The 19,415-nt window shown below is 41.1% G+C and overlaps 1 protein-coding gene across 1 annotated transcript in view; it reads right to left on the reverse strand.

Annotated features, from left to right (window-relative positions):
• LOC124802499 (protein borderless) overlaps window positions 1–19,415 on the reverse strand; it is a 470,917-nt gene that overhangs the window by 288,699 nt on the left and 162,803 nt on the right. The gene's annotated exons all lie outside the window — the stretch shown is intronic.

Below are 19,415 nucleotides of genomic sequence, written 5' to 3' on the forward strand. Positions count from 1 at the left end.
AACACACAAATTTTAAAAATGTTTGTGGTTATTGTCCATTTATAAGTCAGGGAAGAGTCACATTGAAAATGTGAACATGAATCACTTTGTTTTGATACCGGCTGCGGCCATTAACTAGCATCTTCAGTCACCCTGTGCATAAATAGTCATGATGTCCTAAATGACTACTCCGTGTCAGTTTTGTTAAAATAAGGTGCAATCTGCTAAAATTTGTAATTAAACACTACTTGATATTATGTCATAGATTTATAGTCAAAGATAGAAATCCATGACGTAGAGGCATCCATCATATAGACATCATCATTTTTCACGACGTCACAATTTTTTACGGCTACGAGTGTTAAGGCGGTGGTTTTTATGTGTGGGCATGATTGCTTAAGATCGAAATCGAAACTAATGTAAAAGAAGGTAATTCATCGTGTTAGTCATCAATTTATTTCAACGTGACTTTCTTTAAATGTACAAAAGCTACTAAACTCCAGTTATGTAAATTATTACAGGTCCTTATTTGATTATTTATATCTATTCAAGTAACCCTCTGTATTACGGAAGAAGCTGTAGAGAAAAAACTGTTGTAATACGCATTTGAAATCACTTCTGCAAAATGTAAAGCTTTTTGTTTATATTGGCGAATTGACAAAAATTTTTGAGGTGGTGTATTTCACTCGTTTTTGTGCCGAAATGAGTTTTACTAGAGGACGATGCAAATCGCTTTCTGTTCTAGTATTGAAATTGGGTACGTCACAAGCAGACATAGGGTTGCCAACCTGCTTCATTTATGAATTTACGTGCTGAGCATTAGTATTTAACATTCCTAGACACACAAATACATCTTCCTTAAGTTCTACATCTACATAGATATTCTGCAAATCACACTTATTTGCCTGGTAGAGGGTTCATCGAACCACCTTTACAACAATTCTCTTTTATTCCACTCTCGAACAATGCGCGGAGAAAACCAACACATATATATTTCCGTGCGATTTCTGGTTTCCATTATTTTACTGTGATGATCGTTTCTCCCAACGTAGTTCGGCATCAATAAAATATTTATTGACTGTGAAAGTTGGTGATTGAAATTTCGTGAGAAGATTCCGCTCAACGAAAAACGACATTGTTTTAATGGTGTCCATCCCATATCCTGTATCATGTCCGTGACACTCTCTCCCCTATTTCGCTATAACACAAAACGTGCTGCTCTTCTTTGAACTTTCTCCATGTGCTCCATTAATCCTCCCTGGTAAGGATCCCACACTGAGCAGCAGTACTCCAAAAGAGAACGGACAAGCGTAGTGTAGGCAGTCCCTTTAGTAGCTCTGTTACATTTTCTGAGTGTTCTGCCAATAACACGCAGTCTTTGGTTTGCCTTCCCCACAACATCTTCTATGTACTCTTCCCAATTTAAATTTTTCGTAACTGTAATTACTGGGTATTTAGTTGGATTTACGACCTATAGATTACACTGAAATATCGTGTAACCGAAGTTCAATAGATTTCTTTTAGCACTCATGTAAATGACCTCACAGGTTTCATTATTTAGGGTCAACTGCCAAATTTTTTACCATACAGATATCCTTTCTAAATCATTTTACAGTTTGTGTTGATCTACAGATGAGTTTACTAGACGATAAACGGCAGCGTCATCTGCAAAAAACCTAAGACAGTTGCTCGGATTGTCTCCTAAATCATTTCTATTGATAAGGAAGATCAGAAGGCCCATAACTCTACCTTGGGGAAGGGCCAGAAATTACTTCCGTTTCACTCGATGACTTCCTGTCAAATACTACGAACTGTGACTTCTCTGACAGGAAATCAAAAATCCAGTCACCTGACTGAGACGATAAACCATAAGCACGCAATTTCACTACAAGCCGCTTGCGTGGAACAGTGTTAAAAGCCTTTTGGATATCTAGAAATACGGAATCAGTTTGTAATATCTCATCAATACCACTCAACAATTCGTGTGAGGAAAAAGCTAGTTTTGTTCCACAAGAACGATGTTTTCTAAATCCTTTTTGACTGTGTGCCAATAGACCGTTCTCTTCGAGGTAATTCATAACGTTCGAGCACAATATATGTTCCAAAATCCTGCTGCGTGTCGACATTAATGACATAGGCATGTAATTTAGTTGATTATTTCTAACACCTTTCTTGAATACTGGTATTACCTGTGCAATTTTCCAGTCTTTGGGTGCGAACCTTTCGTCGAGCGAACGGTTGTATATCATTATTAAATATGGAACTACTGCGTGACCATACTCTGAAAACAACCTAATTGGTATATAGTCTGGACCAGAAGAGTTGCCTTTATTACGTGATTCGAATTGCTTTACTACTCCGAGGATATCTACTTCTCCATGGAGACTTCCCTTCATCGACTTGATTGGGAAACATAGCGACATCCTCCAGTAGCCGACCGCGACAGACGCAGCAACAGATAAGTAACCGCATTTATCTTTTGCGAGTTCCTAACCAGGAGTGAATTTTATTATATCATCTCTGTGCTTCAATAGTTTAGTTTCTTGAGTTTCTGCGTGTAAATTTAACATCTAGTAGCTACAGTCTCGCGTTTTCGTTTGCATCAGGAAGTAAACCGATTTTGTAACATATTTCAAGTTCCAAATCAGGGTCAAATTATTTAGTTTCACCTGAGTGCTTCGGTAGTTAGGTTTTATAATATCTGCGTATTACTAGACACAGTTCGTGAGTTTTCGTCAGGTTCTACAGTAGAGTTGCGCAGCACGTGCTGGTAGTACGTTTATCTGCATAGTTTAGTTTTCCACGATCTTTACTATGGACAGGGACTGCGATTGTTGTGTGCGGATGCGAGCAGAGTTGGTGACACTTCGCTCTCAGCTTCAGGCTGTGATGGCTTAGGTTACACAGCTTGAGGCTGCAGTGGATGGGCACCACTGTTATGGGCCGGCCGTGGGGATCCAACGGCCGTCCAGCGCGTCAGAGACCTACCATCAGTCCTCACCGGTGGCCAACCCAGTTATTGCTCGCAATGAGGCTGACCCCTCATCTGTGGTCAAGTGGGAGGTCGCCCTGGGGCGAAGCAGGTGGCGAAAGACTTCCCAGGCGGCCGCACATAAAGCCTCCCTAGTTTGTCTGACAAACAGGTTCGAAGTGCTGTCTGTGGCTGACACTGTCGCTGAGCCAGATGCTGTCGCCTGTCCTGTTTCAGAAGAGACCACTCAGCCTGCAAAATCCTGGCAATCACAGAGGGTGGGATTATTTGTAGTTGGGAGCTCCAACATTAGGCACATTATGGGGCACCTTAGGGACTTTGCTGACAAGAAGGGTAAGAAATCCAATGTGCACTCCGTGTGCACACCAGGTGGAGTCATTCGAGATGTGGAAAGGGTCGTCCCGGATGCCATGAAGAGCACAGGGTGCAGCCAACTGCAGGTGGTGGCTCACGTCGTTACCAATGATGTGTGTCACTTTGGATCAGAAGAGATTCTCTCTGGTTTCGAGCGGCTAACAGAAGTGTTAAGGGCTGCCAGTCTTGCTTACAAGATGAAAGCAGAGCTGACCATTTGCAGCATAGTAGATAGGACCGATTGTGGACCTCTGATACAGAGCCGAGTGGAGGGTCTGAATCAGAGGCTCAGACGGTTCTGCGACCGTGTAGGCTGCAGATTCCTCGACTTGCGCCAAAGGGGGGTTGGGTTTCGCGTTCCGCTGATAGGACAGGTGTCCATTATACGCAGGAGGGGGCTACACGGGTAGCAGGGGCTGTGCGCCGTGGACTGGGCGGTTTTCTAGGTTAGATGGGAAAACACAAGAAGGGCTTCGGTCACAGAGGGTGCAGGCTTAACAGAGGAAGAACGTAGACACAGGAACCATTCGTATAACAGTTGTAAATTGTCGTAGCTGTGTTGGGAAAGTACCAGAGCTCCAAGCGCTAATAGAAAGTACTGATGCTCAAATTGTTACAGGCACTGAAAGCTCCCAATTCAGATGATACAGTTGCTGAAAGGTTCAAAGAAAACTTGAGTTTGATTTCAAACACATATCCGAATCATATGATAATAGTTAGTGGTGACTTTAATTTACCCTCGATGTGTTGGCGAAAATACATGTTTTATTCCGGAGGTACGAATAAAATATCATCCGAAATTGTGCTAAACGCATTCTCTGAAAATTATCTCGAGCAATTAGTTCATGAGCCCACGCGAATAGTAAACGGTTGTGAAAACACACTGACCTCTTAGCAACAAATAATCCTGAGTTAATAACGAGCAGCAAAACCGATTCAGGGATTAGTGAACACAGGGCTGTCGTAGCAAGATTGAATATTGCAATCCCCAAATCCTCGAAAAATAAGCAAAAATTATACCTATTCAAAAAAGCAGATAAAAATTCACTTGACGCCTTCCTGGATGACAATCTCCACTCATTCCAAATTAATAATATAAGTGTAGACCAGATGTGGCTTGAATTCAAAGAAATAATATCGGCAGCAATTGAGAGATTTATAGCAAGTAAATTAACAAACGACAGAGCTGATCCTCCTTGGTACACAAAACGGGTTAGAACACTGTTGCAGAAACAACGAAACAAATATGCCAAATTTAAACAGAAGCAAACTCCCCAAGATTGACGATCTTTTACAGTAGCTCGAAATTTAGCGCAGACTTCAATGCGAGACGCCTATAACTGTTTCCACAATGAAACTTTGTCTCGAAACCTGGCAGAAAATCCAAAGCGATTCTGGTCGTATGTGAAGTATGTTAGCGGCAAGAAACAATCAATGCCTTCTCTGCGCGATACCAATGGAGATACTATCGAAGACAGTGCTGCCGTAGCAGAGTTACTAAACACAGCCTTCCGAAATGCCTTCACAAAAGAAAACGAAGTAAAGATTCCAGAATTCGAATCAAGAACAGCTGCCAACATGAGTAACGTAGAAGTAAATATCCTCGGAGTAGTGAAGCAACTCAAATCACTTAATAAAAGCAAGTCTTCTGATCCAGACTGTATACCAGTTAGGTTCCTTTCGGAGTAGGCTGATGCATTAGCTCCATACTTAACAATCATATACAACCGTTCGCTCGAGAAAAGATCCGTACCCAAAGACTGGAAAGTTGCACAGGTAACACCAATACTCAAGAAAGGTAGGATTAACCCACTAAATTACAGGCCCATATCATTAACGTCGATATGCAGCAGGTTTTAGAACATATATTGTGTTCGAACATAATGAATTACCTCGAAAAAAACTTTCTATTGACAAGCAGTCAACATGGGTTTAGAAAACATCGTTCTTGTGAAACACAACTAGTTCTTTATTCACAGGAAGTGCTGAGTGCTATTGACAAGGGATTTCAGATCGATTCCGTATTTATGGATTTCCGATAGGCTTTTGACACTGTATCATACAAGCGGCTCGTAGTGAAATTGCGTGCTTATGGAATATCGTCTCAGTTATGTGACTGAATCTGTGATTTCCTTTTCTGAGAGGTCACAGTTCGTTGTAATTGAAGGAAAGTCATCGAGTAATACGGAAGTGATTTCCGGCGTTCCCAAACGTAGTGTTATAGGCCCTTAGCTGTTCCTTATCTATACAAACGATTTGGAGACAATCTGAGCAGCCGTCTTCGGTTGTTTGCAGATGACGCTGTCGTTTATCGACTACTAAAGTCATCAGAAGATCAAAACAAATTGCAAAACGATTTAGAAGAAATATCGGAATGGTACGAAAAGTGGCATTGACCTTAAATAACAAAAAGTGTGAGGTCATCCAGATGAGTGCTAAAAGGAACGCGTTAAACTTCGGTTACACGATATATCAGTCTATTCTAAAAGCCGTAAATTCATCTAAATACCTAGGTACTACAATTACGAACAATTAAAATTGGAAGGAACACATAGAAATGTTGTGGGGAAGGCTAACCAAAGACTGCATTTTATTGTCAGGACACTTAGAAAATGTAACAGACCTACGAAGGAGACTGCCTACACAACGCTTGTCCGTCCTCTTTTAGAATACTGTTGCGCGGTGTAGGATCCTTAACAGGTAGTACTGACTGGGTACATCGAAAAAGTTCAAAGAAAGGCAGCACGTTTTGTATTATCGCGAAATATGGGAGATAGTGCCACAGAAATGATACAGGATTTGGGATGGACATCATTAAAAGAAAGGCGTATTTCGTTGCGACGGAATCTTCTCATGAAATTCCAATCACCAGCTTTCTCCTCCGAATGCGAAAATATTTTATTGACGCCGACTTACATAGGGAGGAACGATCACAAAGATAAAATAAGGGAAATCAGAGCTCGTACGGAAAGATATAGGTGTCCATTCTTCCCGCGCGCTGTACGATATTGGAATAATGGAGTATTGTGAAGGTGGTTCGATCAACCCGCTGCCAGGCACTTAAATGTGATTTGCAGAGTATCCATGTAGATGTAGATGCAGATGCAGCCCGGATCTTTCACCGTGGGGTTTTCACATCTTTGGTGACCTAAAGGAAGACATATATGAATTCTGGATCCTGTCGGACGAGGAGGTGCAAGAGAGGGTGCGGTTGTGGATCCGTCAGCGGCTGAAAGCCTTCCACTGAACAAAAATTGGTCGTGTTGTCTCGCAGTGGGATAAATGTCTCAACGCACGTGGTGATTACTTTTTTATGGAACCATCCCGTGCTCCTGTTGTGGCTGGTGTCTGGTTTCCATTTGACCTCCGCTTGTACACACATACATACGAGTACATGTACGTCTGTCGCTCCATGAGATGTTGCAGAGATATTTACGACTTGAAGAAGGATATTGGAAATTTTTTTCAAGTGTAAGGGGAAGCCAAGTAAAAATGAAAGACTATATACTGAGATGACAAAACTCGTGGGATACATCCTAATATCGTGTAATATCGTGTCGCACCTCCTTTTGCCTGACGTATTGTAGCAGCTAGACGTGTCATAGACTCAACAAATCGTTGGAAGCCCTGCAGAAATATTGAGCCATGTTGCCTCTATAGCCGTCCATAATTGCGAAAGTGCTGCGGGTACAGGGTTTTGTGCACAAACTAACCTCTCTATTATGTTCCATAAATGTTCGATGGGATTCTTGTTGGGCGATCTGATTGGCCAAATCATTCGCATAAACTGTCAAGAATGTTCTTTAAACCAATCGCGAACAGTTGTGGCCAGGTGACATGGCACGTTGTCATTGATAAAAATTCCATCTCTCTTTTTTTTGGAGCATGAAGTCCATAAATGGCTGCAAATGGTCTTCAAGTAGCTGAATATAGCCATTTTCAGTCAATGATCGACGCAGCTGGACCAGGGGACAGTCCACACCACCGTGGAGCCACCAACAGCTTGTACAGTGCCTTGTTGACAACTTGGATCTATGGCTTCGTGGTATGAAATAAACGTCCTTGTCAAACAAGTATGTCTGGTCATACAGGCCAGATCTGTCGTTAGTAAAAGTGAGCATGTATCTAAAACACCTAAATATGTTTCACGCTTTCATTTCTGGACCCTACAGTACAGCTGTTGTATAAAACTGCTAACTAACAAAATAGTGTGCGCCTTGCTATTGTGCCTGAATAATTGAAATGGGTATAGACGAAACGATAGTCCTTACTAATTTTGGTTTCTCCGCACCCCCACCCCTTGGGTACTCACTTCTTCACACTACCCCTTACCTCACTTTCCCTCGCCTTGCCAACCACACCAATGCCACACGTAACCAGTTGAATAATGTCACATGTTCTGTTGGTTCCACAGCTCCATATACGTTCCTTCCCCCTCCTGACCATTTCGTCACTATTGCGTTGCGGTTCTCTTTGTTGATTGTGCTGGTATAAGGGAATTTTCGGAGCATTTGCATACTGTTGTTTCAATCTGTTAACGATACATATTACTACTCGCCTATATAGTCGACTATTGTTTTTCATAATTTATTGTATTACAAGATAGTAATTCCATGTTTGTTACAAAAGTATTACGGTAAGACACTTCACGACGTTTACATGTGACCTGTAATAACGGATCTTCGTGTCATGTACTGTAAACACTATGATGTACCAATGTCTGCAAAGACAATGTAATTATCATGGAAAACAAGCAGTTAAGCTACCTTGTTCCGTAAAAGGCCACAGATTGCTTTGTGCAAACTGTGATGTTTCTCAGCCGATCTTTGGAAGATAGTTTCATCCATGTTCATGTCTGATTTTGTTCAAACACAACAACAGTGTGTATGATACCTTTCTTTCAGTTTCATATAATAGCTATGCTGTATGGTCCAGAAACGATAGTTTACAATATATTTGGCGCGTTACGTATGTTCTCACGTCTACTAATGACAGATCTGATCTATATCACTAGATATGCTTTGTCGATAAGGACTTGAATTTCATACCAGTCTGATGTTTTCCGACTTATAAATAAGGTACAGAATCAATGTACTTATACACTACTTTTCGTGGTCGCCATGTTATTACTATTGTGATTTATACTTCTATGTTTTATTTCAGTTTCTTATGTATCTGGATTACATGACAGTGAAATAAAAATTATTACGGCCAATTGGCGGCAGAGTCATTCAAATAATTTACCGTGATTGTGGCTCTAGCCAAATAAAAATTATCGAATACAGGTTTGCTTGATCCGTGGGAGAGTGTCACAGAAATACTGAGAAAACTGAACTGCCGGACGCTTGAAGATAGACGCACACTATATTGAGAAAGCCTACTTACAAACTTTAAAGGACCAGCCTTAAGTGGTTTAAGTGGTGAATCTCTGAATATACTACGTCCCTCTACATATCTCTACCGTAAGAATCACGACCTCAAGATCAGACTAATTACAGCACTTACACAGACAATTAAGCAGTCACTCTTCTCGTGCTCGATTGGTGACTGTAACTGGTAGAAGCCCTAGTAACTGGTACAATGCAAAGTACCATTCACAATGGTTTGCAGAGTATGGATGTAGACGCATGTGAACTCTGGATAATGGTTCTTTGGTGCCAATACTCGCAGACGTCGTTTGTGGTATGGTAGTCTTTGGCACCCACCAGTACACCCAACATCGTATTCTCTGTGCATTTCACGGCAAGTTGACGGTTCCCTATTAAATATTATCCCCTCACATGTACTAACTCTGTGTCTTTAAATTTTACGGTGTGAAAAATTCTGAGTCGAGAACCATGGTCCGTTACTCTACCGCTTGAAGGAATTAGGTTCTTATATGTATAATGGAGCTAAATGTTTTCCTGTTGGAAATTTTCCTCGTCATATTTATTACAACCCGCACCTTACGCATTAAACGTATGTTTCCAAAAATGTGCAGAAAGCTGTGCTACTTCTTTGACAACCAATCATGAACGGCACTCCGTGGATACGTTACAGAAGACTGCGTGTTTTTTCCCAATGTAGTTCTAGTAACGTCAAGACAGAAGCAAAAAAAGGGTTTACTTCACGCTGTAGCACTTTCCCAAAGCAGGTGAGAGAGAGTGCAACAGCTCTACTCTCTTAAAAGACATAACGTAAACATACAAATTAGCAAGATATTGTCAATCGGAGGAATGAATGGGTGGTATATAGAGAATCCGTTCATGTGAAATAGTTGGTTATTATTTCAACAATATTTGAGAACATTTCTTTTGGAGAAAATCCGTGGTCTAGCTAACTTACTTTAAAATGGATCAATAACAGTATTAACTGCAATAAAATATTTATTTTCAATGGTAACTTGTTACGGTCGGAATGTGACCAAGTTCAGACCATTTATACTGAAGTGCAAATACATAATGGACCTAGAGGGAAGTCTGATAATGGCAGTAACATACGAGAGTTGTCCAGAAAACAGGTTCCGATCGGTCGAGAAATAGAAACCACTGGAAAAATCCGGTAAAGCTTTGCACAGATGTGCAGTGTCTCTAGTATGCCCGTCGATCGTGTCGCGTCGCTCTTTTCAGTTATGAGTAAACAGTGAGTATGTAAAGGTGCGTAGGGAATAGCGTCTCCCGCCAAGTATGAGGGCCTGGTTAGAGATTTCGCCTGTGTCATGCAGCCCACATAACACAACCGTCGAGCAGTTTCTTCTTCATGCCAATTCTCGGCCGCACACTGCAGGGGCAATGAATAAGCTCCTGCAGCGTTTCCGATGAGAAGCGATTGATCGCCCACAATACACTCCGTAATTGGCTCCCCCTGAGTCTCATTTCTGGTCACGAGAACTGCTGGCTATGAAGACAAAATTTTTCCACAGACAACGAGCTGCAGAACAGTGCAGACAGCTGGCCGAAAGCACAGGCGGTTGCTTTCTAGGACGAGTATATAGGAAAGTTGTTACAAAACTACGGCAACACTCGAAGTTGGAGCGGCGACTATGTAGAGAAGTAAAACTTTTCTGATTTTCACTGTGGTTTCCACTTCGCGACCGATCAGAACGTACTTTCTGGAAACTATCGTATAAAATACATGATATACAACCAAAATTAAAAGAAGAAAATATTCTCTATAATGGTACACGGGGGCGGTGAACGGAGCAGGTGTTGTTGCACCACAAACATAAATTGCTGAGGATAGCAACGGTGTTGTTGCTCAAAAACACGATAATCCAACCACTGCATACAACATTATATCAGCAATGCAGGACATAAAACAAATATCACAGCGAGGTATTTTCAGTATTTTATCCATCTTCAGCCACTGTAGTCGTATTTAATGAAGTAATAAGCAATCAGCCACATAAAAGAAATGTACTTCCCTTACCGGTTTTGGACACATAGTGCCCTTCTTCATAAGGTCCAATCACATGTTCCAGGCCCATGATGCGCTTAATGGGGCTGGGACTTGTGACTGGATATTCTGAAAAAGGCACTAAGTGCCCGAAACCGGTACAGAAATTTAATTTCTTTTGTGCAAATGGTTGCTTATTATTTCATTAAATAACAATATTATGAAAAGGATAGTTGCTACTCTCTATACCACGGAGACGTTGAATCGCACATACGTGCAACAAAAAGACTGTCACACAATAAGCTTTCAGCCAACAAGGCCTTTGTCAAAAATAGATCACTCACACACACACACACACACACACACACACACACACACACACACACACACACACACACACACAGGCGCACGCACCCACGCAACCGCAACTCACACACATATGACTGCAGTATCTAGCAGCTGAGTGGCTTCAGCTATTTTTGACAAAGGCCTTGTTGGCTGAAAGCTTATTGTGTGACAGCCTTTTTGTTGCGCCTATCTGCGATTCAGCATCTCCGCTACATGGAGAGTAGCAACAATCCTTCTCATAATATTGTTACATTCCATCCTGGATTTTCCATTGATTGATTTTCACAAAAGTCAATAACAAATGAAGAAATAGGTACATTACATTGTATAAAACACTTGCTATGGACAAGTATTCATCAATATGTGGTAATAAATATAGAAAATCCATAGCCATTTGCGGGGATTTGCCGAAAACACATAGTCATATGCCAGCAAAGACAGAGCTTAGTTCGCGCCAATGGTATACAGGGGGGTGGCGTGGACGTTTCGATGTGCGCAATCTAGCGGAAAACGATTTTAGAGCTGCGACAGCGATTGTGTGTTAAAAACGTACTGGCACGTAGGCAAGCATGTAGAAGATCATGTGAGATATTGTAGACTGCTCGTAGATCGTGGTGTCAGTGAAATTACTGCTTAAGTGACGCCGTTAACCATGGAGGTGGCGTGGAAATGTCGACACGTACGTTTCAGCGGATGAAGATCTCGAAGCTGGGTAGCGACTAGCTATTACAGAACACTGGTGTGCAAACAGGACAACCGTAGCAACGTATCTCCGATTCCGTAGATGAATGTGACTAAGTGACGAACAAGTAAAATAGGCGTACATAGTATCAGATGTACGGCAGTACTACGACACAAAACATCGCGGACCCATACGCAGTCATAAATGTAAAACAAAAACAGCCACCGTCTACTATCATGTGTATAGTTTCTTCTTCCAATTTTGATTTTATATTATGTATTAATACCTTTATCAGATTTCTTTCTAAATCCAGTCTTTATTTACATTCTAGTATAAACGGTCTGAATGTGGTCACTCTGTGAGCGAAACCCGTTCCCATGACAAATAAATATTTTATTTCGATCAAGACTCTTTTTAAACCATCTTAAAATATTAATGTATTGCGAAATAACTAGTTCCACATTTTAATTAGCCAATAAGATATAATAATCATGAGATGTTACTTTTTCCTTGATCTACTCTTTTCGTACTTCTTTCACTTTTTAATGGCACGTTCTGCAGTTCAGCGGTGGTCATGTAATATGCCTGCCACTATCACGAAATCAGCAAGAAAAAAAGGAAAAGTCTTCTAGCGATTTCACGCCTTCACAAAACAAAAAAAAAAAAAAACAAAAAATGAAGAAGAAGCCCCTGCTCGCTGATTAATCGTTCATACAGAATATAACAGCCAAATATCTCCGCTGGGGAGTCTTCAAATTTATCTCAGGGGGGGATATCTGTATTGCAAGGGATCACCAGCACAATGATAGCACAGATTAAATTAAACAAACGGGACCGAAAATATTTATAAAATTTTTAATAATGAGGAGTCACCTGAATCTGAGACAAAAAGGTAAATGGATCACTTTTAATTAATCTAGATTATTTCGATGATGTAGAAATACAGTATAAAGTCAGTGATACATGTAAAAAAATAGAATTTGTTGTTACAATGGCACAACTAAAAAAAGTTAGCTTGAAACTAAAAATCATGGAACCCTTACTATCCACAAAATTCTCGGTCAAAAGCTTACATGTGCAACATCGTTAAACTAATTAATAAGAAAGTCTCTTCACAAAGAAGATCAATCTGTCTGAATAACACACAAATCAACATCCCTCAATTATCTATGAGCAGTTGAAACTAATAACAAGAAAGACTGCTAGCGGACGGGTGGGTGGCGTTCTAATAGATCTAAACACCTCAGAAACGCAACTAAAGAAAAGTGTTGAACAGTAAGTCCAAATCTGTATTGCTCTTTCCAGCGCAAATCGCAAGAGAGAAACGGCTAAAATTCTTGAATAGTGGACACTGTGTATTTCTTAGTTGTCTGCATGTTGACACGCCGATTGTTATGCCACCGCTCATTGGGTAAACCAAAAATTGAGATGGGTGACCGCTGGAGCTCTCAGAATACGAAAAGTTCTCACTCTGTGGGAGCACAGAAAGACGGAGTCGCATACGTCGGTGCCCTGCAGGGAGAGCAGATTCGTAACACTTACGAACACTTCCGGGACTTAGCGGTACTTCCTGATTTCAAAGGGCGTGCTCTGTCCTGCGGAAAAACAAGAGCGGTCACAGGCATCCTGCGATTTCTTGGAAATACCCGGCCGTTGAGAAGCTAAGAGAAAGTGCCATGTACACGACGTTCGCCTTACGTTATTGGCAACACCTCAGACACTGAAGCACCACGGGCTTGCATAAGCTCAAGGCGTTGCTTCCCCAGACTTAAGCAGGTTAAGTGCCACCAGAGGTCCTCCGTGCCAGGGACCTATTTCCTCCGCCGTGTCAGCGGTTGGGCCCATCTATATAGGGTGGTGCGAGCCAACATCTCGGCAGTTTGCTCCACCGAACCTGTGGGCCAGTTTATGCTCCGGCTCTTAGCAGCCCATCAGTCAGAGGCCGGTTGGAGACCAGCGCAGCGAGATCTGCGACAGCCAGCGATATTTCGAGACGTTACCTGTCGCCCAACAACGCCGAACGCTGAACCTCCGTCATTAGGGATTATCAGTGGCATAGCCTTCACGTCCCACGACGTTTATTCAGTGTGTCTTCCTGGCGTATGCCTGTTAGTGTCTGAGAAGTTTTATTATTTTTTTTATCGAGAAGGGTTTTTCCTTTGTTATTAAATCTCTTCTCTGTGGTCGTAATAAACTCTTGTTTTTGTTCACCTGCGCCTTATTATTGCTCATCGGGCATTTTGCCGTGGGGAATATGCCAAAGAGTCCTGTGTTTGAAAGCGATCAGCCCTTCCAGGCACGATCCTAATTCATCTGAGCTGTCTCACTCAAGAGAAAAATACTGTAACTTGGCTCCAATTGTCACTACATATGTCTTTTTATCTCAGTACATTTAAGAAATCACAGATATTTTTAGACAGAATGAAGATCGCATAGCGACATGTAACAGACCAGTTATGTTACAGTTATGAACTGTGAGGAGAGCTAGTCACCTCAATTAACTGTCGTTCTATTTTCATCTCATTAAGTGCAACATCGATGGCACATTTATTTAAATTAACAGTAAAGTCGAAAAGTGTACAGACAATATGCGTGCAAAGAAAAGAGGGTCAATTGTGGCCATTAGATTGAGTCGTACCGAGATTCCCGACAACTTGGCACCAAGGGTACAGTACAAAACACATTCACTGCTTTCAGCACTACGTAGCCGCTTCTTTCCGACAGTGAGAGATGCTTGTTCCTGGTTTGTGCGAGGCATTATCCAATGACGAATCCTTCAGGTTATCTCCGCTTATGTTGGTATCCTTAGCCAGATGGTGAGTTGTCTGCTCAACGGACAAATTTAAAGTTATAAAGCTGCCAATGTGTCGTTAAGCGATCAGTAACCCTCAGACCATCTTGACCAACATCACCTCAGGAAATTTGAGAAGAGCTGCGCTGACTCGTGAGCAGCTTCCCCATATGAGATGAGCCGGTCTCGTCACTATCTTCCCTTGTTTCACGCTCAGGACTCTGGTTAATCCCTCGATATACTATACTCCACAAGGTGACTAGCTGTAGAAGAGCAGTGCGTTTTTTCTATGTTTTATGTAGAATAAGTACATATGTGTTTATGTGTTGTGATATTTACATGAGTCATATAGGCCAATTCATTTTGAGGGGCCACATGAAACGTGCCTTTCTTGGATATAGAGATATTTCCATGAAAATTTCTCGGTGAGCGATTATATAAAATATATTGAATGGTAATTACTTCTCGTAAGTAAATATCACGACGGGAATGCACGAACTATTTACGATGAGCAAAATTCTTTTCATGGAAGCACCGTGAAAACAGAAGTCATTTGCATTTAAATATGTCACTGTCAGAAAAATAACAGTGGGATGGCATCAGGCCAGTGAGCATGTTGGGTAACGTCATTGTACAATGATGTTTGATCACTCTGTTGACGAACAATCCTTAAGTAGAAAAATATGTAAGATAAAGAAAAAGATCGGCAAATTAAGCTCAGGGGCTTTCTGTCTTCGGTTAAAGAAGAATTAACGATAGAACACATATAGTTTTCCGTCGTTTCGTCATCGAACAATCCGCCTCCAACTTCTCGGCGTTGTCCCCTGGAATTCATCAATATACAATGAAAATTATGACCATGACAAAGGAAATGAAGAATAAAAAATAGTCACTTACTGCCAGCAAATAGGACTGCAATACACTTGCATCTGGTCTCTCAGAACTAGCATAAGAAAAAGACGCAAAAGCATTTACACACCTGAAATTACATACATGTGTTTATTGTAAACAACATAGGGTATAAGTCTTAACAATTCCAGAAGCTTGGCTTCTTAGACAAATGTTTACTTCGATTACGAACAGAGAAAAATAACTCTTTCGTCTTTACTGACATTGTCCCAAAAAATTGCATACATGGAAATGCACAGCGATTCATTACCTTGTTGTTCATATCATTTTAAGGCAGCCCTTGCCCATAGCTGGGTTCCACTTGTAATATAATGGACACGGTTCTGGTAGCCCAATTTACGGTAAGTTATTTCCACTAAAGGCATGAATAAACTCATTTTATATGATACTCTCCTAAAATATGACTTTTTCATCTTGAGTAACTACGGCTAAACACTAAAATTTCAGAAGATTGGCTTACAGCAAGTGTTGCCGTTGTTTAAAAAAGGGGATCACAGCAAAACTTCAAATTACAGAGGTGTTAGTGTGTTAACCACAGTCTGCAAAATATAGTTAGATGTATTAAGTAACAAATTAAAGTTTATTACAGGTGTGCTACTTCTAGAAGAACAAAATGGCTTCATAAGAGGAGGATCACATACCGATAATAGAGCATGACTGAAAAAAATGGTGCGTTGGAAAGTGTTGTGGCAACGCTGAAGAGTAGGTAGCGCGGAATGATATGTAGACTGCTGATCACGCTGTCTCGCCTTTTACTAACCAGTAAATATGAAGCAATGGAACGTTGTACAGCGTGCCTTTTCGGTAAAAGCCTACTGCAATAACGGTAGTGTGGAGGGGTCATTCAACAACGAACGGCGTGGTCGTGTCCCTCAGGGCATGCAATCAACACCTGGGTCCACAATTTTAAGATAACGGATTCTGAACTGAAGAAAAAATCTGCAGGGATACCTCGAACCTCATATACGGGAGACAATATCTAGGCTGTGCGAACTGCTTTCGCAAGAAGCCCACAACGTTCTGTCCGACATCACGTAGAGTCTCTACAACTACATCGTCCGAGTGTCCAACGAATACCAAAAGCGGATTTAAAAGTCTCTTCCGTACAAGCTGCAGATTGCTCAGCGACTTCAACTTAAAGACCTTCTAATGTGCAGACAGTGTGCTGAGCGCATATTAACAAACGTAAACCACGACGACAATTTCATTAACAACCACTTGATGTCAGACGAAGCTCACTTCCACATTAAAGGCTTTGCCAATAAACAGAATTTTCGCTACTGGTCCCACCAAAATCCACGTCACCTACACGAGCGTCCATTGCACAGCAGCAACATTACTGTATGATGCTTTATTGAAGATGATGGCGGATGCGCAACCACTGTAACGTCTCTTCGGTATGTTACCATGATGGAACGTTTTCTAGCACACGAACTGCCCAATTTTCGTGCCGACAGATGATTTCAACATGGCGGAGCAATGACACATATGGCACGGTTATCTATGGGAGCTGGACGACTATTGTTTGGTAACTCTGTCATTTCAAGGAACGGTGACACTGCATGGCCCACAAGATATTCTGACAGCGGGTAATTTTTTCTTGTCTGGTCACTTCAAGAACGCGGTCTATCATACTCGATCTGCTACTACCGAAGAACTTAAAGCAAGTATATGAGAGGAAACCTCCGGGGTTCCTATTGAAATGTTAGATCAAGCCCCGCAAAATGTTTCTGCAAGGATGCAGGAATGTGTGCGTCGAGGGAGAGCTCATCTATCGGAAGTGGTATTCAAGGAAAAGAAGTGCTTAGGGCATTCAATAATGGCATACGGTGTACTACATAATGACGTAAATAAGTATGTGTAAAGTAACAGCGCTCATCCATTCATCTCCAATCCAAAATTTCTCAATCTTTTGAGTCATCCTGTACATTTTCTGCGCGACAACTAATACAGAAAAGAAGAGAATTTAATTCACCAACCTATTTACCTTTCATAGATTTTGAACAAACATTTGACAGGGTAGATAGAGAGAGCATGTGGGAAGTTATGGGAAAACGTGGATCGCCAAATCGCTTAATAAACTGCATCAAGAGTTTGTATAATGGAACTTAAGTATACTTGACGGGCCCAATTGCAAAGGGGAAAATATTTTAAAAAAGCAGGGCTTGAGACAAGAGAGCACTTTATCGCGAATTCTTTTAATATTTAAGTAGACGACGCCATCCGAAAATTGAAATAAAGTGTGCCGGAAGGGATCCATATACACATAAATGTATTAACGTACTATTATGTGCTGATAACATTGTATTAATGGCACATTTTGAAAATGAAGTACAAAAACCAAACCATCTTTTAAAATTAATTAGAAAAGATTATGCTTTTGAGATAGCAGAATGTAAAACTAAGACATTAGCATTCCATGGAAAATACCCAATACGATGCAAAGTTGTAATCGAAGATCTGATTTTGGAACAAATTCATCACTCCAATTCCCAAGGGTGCTATGGAACTTTTAACGAAGATAAGAATGTAGATATTAAATTATAGAGATTTCAGAACCTATGCGGCACTATAAGCAGAATATTAAAAAAATACACTAAGAGACACAAGAATGAAATTTAAGGATGGGTGTGCGTGTTCCATCGTATGATAGTGAAACTTGGGTTATGAAGAAGGAAGGTTTTAGCCGTATTCATGGTGCCGGAATGAAATTTTTACGATCAGTCAAAGGAAGCACTAAGACAGGATTCCTAATGCAAACATTAGACAAGAACTGAATGTTTTTGCAATAAATCAAAAAACAGAAGAGCACCAACAAAAGTGGAAGGAAAGTCTGGAATGAATGGAAGAAGCAAGGTTCCCAAAGATGGCCTTGAACACAACTCAAAAGCGAAGAGGGACATAGGACGGCCAGTAAAAAATGGAACTGCGGTCAGAACAGGTTGACAGACCTAATCTGTGGAAGTCAGACGAAGAAAAGGAAGTAATTACACAAGGAAGGATCCAACATATTCCTAGCGAGTCACAGTAAATAATATTATCATTGTCATCCAAAACACAGGACATAAAACACTCCTGCAAGTAGGAAAAGAAATCCGAATTGTTTGTGCAAGGCACAAATGGTATTTATTGCCGTTGCTTGTGGAATAACTTCACAGGATAGCAACACTTCATAAAAGACTAGAACTCTCCTAGGTTCCATCTCCTCCTGTCTTCCTCTCCCGGTGTTACCACAACGTGCCACAAGCATACTCATTCAAGAAATCATGTGACATGTAGTATACCTGATTAGTTGTCTAAAATTAGTTTTAGATCTTCTACCGTCTATAAAAGTTTGGCTCTAAGTATACGGTACACCTGAATATTGCGAGGAGCTTGATACATGCAGTCTGGGATGGTGTTTAGCCGCTGTGGCCTGGTTGTTGCGAGTTGCCAGTTCAAATCTGACCACAAGCAAGTATTTACGATTTATTATTCGTCATTTCTGGAAGACCTTGGAAATATCTTAATATTGTAATTTCAGAGTAAGATACAGTCGTCGCTTGCACAGATATTTTTATTTCACTTTATCTATTACGACAAGTTACTTGGTCGTCTTTACAAGCGTACAAAACTAGCGACATTATAAGTCTTTAGAGGTTGGACATACATTTATGTGAAGTATAAGAAGTCCATTACGGACGCTTTCTTAGCGTTGGTTTAGCAGGTGTCAATATCTTCTTCACAGAAGCATAATGCCAGGGTATGTACAAAAATGTACACCCACTGAGGTGACAAAAGCCATGGGATGCCTTCTAATATCGTGTATGACCTTTTGCCCTGCGTAGTGCAGCAACTTCGCGTAGCAGGGACTCAACGAGTCGGTCTGTCCGCTACAGAAAGATTGAGCCATGCTGCCTCTATAGCTGTCCATAACTGCAGACGGTCTCCAAGGGGCCGGACATAACCGTTTACAGTCAGTGTTCGGTTCATTTGGACCAGAAGAC

Source organism: Schistocerca piceifrons, chromosome 6, assembly GCF_021461385.2.
Source record: "Schistocerca piceifrons isolate TAMUIC-IGC-003096 chromosome 6, iqSchPice1.1, whole genome shotgun sequence".
Taxonomy (NCBI): Eukaryota; Metazoa; Arthropoda; class Insecta; order Orthoptera; family Acrididae; genus Schistocerca; species Schistocerca piceifrons.